This window comes from Palaemon carinicauda, chromosome 6 (genome assembly GCF_036898095.1).
Source record: "Palaemon carinicauda isolate YSFRI2023 chromosome 6, ASM3689809v2, whole genome shotgun sequence".
NCBI lineage: Eukaryota > Metazoa > Arthropoda > Malacostraca > Decapoda > Palaemonidae > Palaemon > Palaemon carinicauda.
The window spans coordinates 138,792,761-138,795,861 of record NC_090730.1 but is presented as its reverse complement, the minus strand read 5'-3'; the positions used below and the strand labels follow the sequence as shown (position 1 = coordinate 138,795,861).

Sequence of the window (3,101 nt, the reverse complement as noted above, 5' to 3'; positions counted from 1 at the left end):
TCTGTTCTTTCTCTTTTCCATCGTTACTTGTTTCATCTTTGCTTTCTTCATTATTTACCACTGAATTATTTTCACCTGACTTTGAATTTTCCCCCTCTGTTGTCTCTGTTCTTTCTAAACTAGTTGCCCTTTCATTTGCCAACTCCTCTACTTTGCCCTCTGTTATTAATTTTCTGTTGATGATCTTCAAGTCCTCAATGAGGGACCATTGGTTCCCTATTGTTCGTTTATGGTCAGCCAGTTCACCTAGGCACAATTCTAGTTCATCTTTATAGTTTCGACACTCTTTTTTAAGCATTTCTATTTCAGCATCTCGTGAACTGATTTTGTAGCAGTTATCTTCCAGCAATTTTGACATCAAATTTATGTGGTTTCCCATTTGCGACTCTGACATTAAATTTCCTCCTTTTTTGTTTTTGTCTTTTCCGTCACAACATTTTCCCATCAGGAATTGTTTTGTTTCTACTGAGCAGCCTGCACAAAACCAGAAAAGCCCATCAATCTTTTCTGTCATTTTGATAGTTTTGATCAGAGTTTTTTGTTGGCTTTTTGTTGTGGTTGCTAAATTAATGCACTGGGGGCAGTACCACTCCTTGCATTTATCGCATTCTGCGCTTTCATCGTCCGGGCCCAACTCTAGAGTACAGCTGGCACCTTGGTCTGAATCACTGCACTCTTTTTGTGTGGACGTGACCATTGTATCAAGCTCTACGTCTTCCCCCGACTTTCCTTCTATAATATTCCTGCTATCTCCTATGTCTATAAGTCTACTTTCTTGTGAGTCCTGGCTGTTATCCCCTAGACTAATCATAGACACGTCCGTCTTATCTAGGCTAGCTTCTTTCATTTTTCCCCCAACTTTGATTATTCTACCCCTAGCAGACGTGGTTTTGCATCCTACTTTATCGGCCATATTATTTAATTAACTTTTCTTTGCTGTTGTTTTCTCGTGTATTTTTTAATCAGGTATGCCGACCACGTGAGTTGCCTCGACTGAGAACACAAGATATTATCTTACCTTATTTCAATTTTGTCCCGACTTTGAGTAATTGCTTGAATTACTCGTTACTTCACTCTCAGTTTGACTTTCACAATTTACACTATTTCCCGTTAATTTCTCACTAATTATCTTATTTTGCAGAGCACTAAACAACACAGGCACAGGTTCCCAGAATCTATGCTCTTACTCCAGCACCAGTGATCGTGTTTACAATAACACACTGGTATCGGAGTTGTAACGGCTCTCCCATGTATCCCATACCCTTCGAGACAAGGTTGGTTAACTGCATTCAGGGAAGGATAACCGTGGTTGTTTTAAAGACGTCCTTGTTACATACACGATATCTTTCGGGATATTCGCTCTAGGGGTAATAATCCCGTAACACCTCTACAGACAAAATTCTCGGGTATATCACTCGCAGGAAATATCCCAAGTAGCAAGCTGCCTAGAGGAACTTCCATCAGAACGACATGGCTATCTCACCCAAAAATAGATTTTCCCTGAGTCAAAATCCCTTGATTTTTTCTTCTTATCTCATTTTGCATCATCTTTGAGGTAGGGATCAAACTGTTGGGTTTCACCAAGAAATTAAGGATGTTATTCTTCCATGACTCAAAGCTTGTAATGAACTCCTTGTCTGTCAGGGACCACTGTTTAGGAGTTTTGTTGTGTCTTAGCCACGATGAGCTATCACTTTCACTGTTGTGTTTAGCCTGCCAGAAAATGTTAGTTAATCCACTCTTCTGATGATGTGCCAGTTCGTTTACCTATCCAAATGAAGCACACTTGGGTATTCAATACCGCTTCCACCACGCCAATAAGGTGAACGACGAGTGAAAGTCACTTTTAGTACTTTATTTGTTAATAGTCTCAAACACCCGAGATACAAAGGACAACGATGTTCTTATGCAAATAAGACTAAGAAGAACAGTGGCCTGAAGATGCGGAACAGCTGTATGGTGTTGAGCTACTAATAGAAGTGTTCTTCAAAAGAATATATAATTATTAAATGGTAAAGCATCAAAAGAAACTAAGCCAGAGATATCAATATTTTCCTTTCTTTTACAGCTAGATACCGGACAGGTAGACTACTTAATAGCTTTGTGTATCAAAACTATAATTTCACAAACGATTTTATCGTTATTTTTTTCCCATTTTGGAGAGGCCGGAGACTCTTCAAAACTGCCATTGCGATGAGTAGAATTTCCTTTTCTATCAGTTCCCTCATCAACACTTCCGTTCATAACTCCTGCCAAAGTATCCTCTCCTGTGATTAACACTTCTCTCTTGTTGAAACAAATTAATTTCATTCAACTAACATATCGTTAGTTGATAGAATTCGATGCACAGGAATTGGAAATAACAAGGTTTAATTTGGTAGGCCTATTGTAAGCCTTCTTTATTTCAACTTATTTATATCACAAAGTTTTACATTAAAAAAATAAATATGTTCACAATGGAAAATTTTCTGGGCATTAAATCTATCATTCGTATAACAACATATAAATCTAAATAACAATATTCAACAGCTAAGATTATGGCAACTGGCCGACAATCACTTTCTCTCCATCTTATCCTATTAGGAGCTATAGTCAATTGTTTTTAGTAAGGCAGATTTACACTGACTCACAGTGGTGCCTTTTTAGCTCGGAAAAGTTTCCTGATCCCTGATTGGCTGGGCAAGATCATTCTAACCATTCAGATAGCAGGAAACTTTTCTGAGCTAAAAGGGCACCGCTGCGAATCAGTGCAAATGCGCCTTAATAAAAAAATCGAGTATAGTTGTAAGACTCAGTCTTTAGTTCAATATCTGATATCTTAGGTGCGGGTTTTGGAGAAGGGCCGAGGCTTGAAAACGTTTTGTTGTTGGTGCTTTTCTGCGGAAAAAAAGGTTGCGTTTAAGAAGATGTTAATGGGTAGCATTGTATACTCTCTCTCTCTCTCTCTCTCTCTCTCTCTCTCTCTCTCTCTCTCTCTCTCTCTCTCTCTCTCTCTCTCTCTCTCAAACGGACTAACAAGAATTCACATATCCAAAATATAATCCTTTAGAAAAACAAAGCCACTCTAAAAGGGAGTATTCTACTTCAATTGATTAAAGAAG

General features: G+C 38.4%; 1 long non-coding RNA gene across 1 annotated transcript in view; it reads right to left on the bottom strand.

Moving 5' to 3' along the window:
* Positions 1-2,017: 2,017 nt before the first annotated feature.
* The window catches only part of LOC137642201 (uncharacterized), a 4,195-nt gene continuing 3,111 nt past the window's right edge, over positions 2,018-3,101 (bottom strand). The window contains exon 4 of the long non-coding RNA XR_011044690.1: positions 2,018-2,877. This is a non-coding gene — a long non-coding RNA (uncharacterized lncRNA). The remainder of the gene's footprint in view (positions 2,878-3,101) is intronic.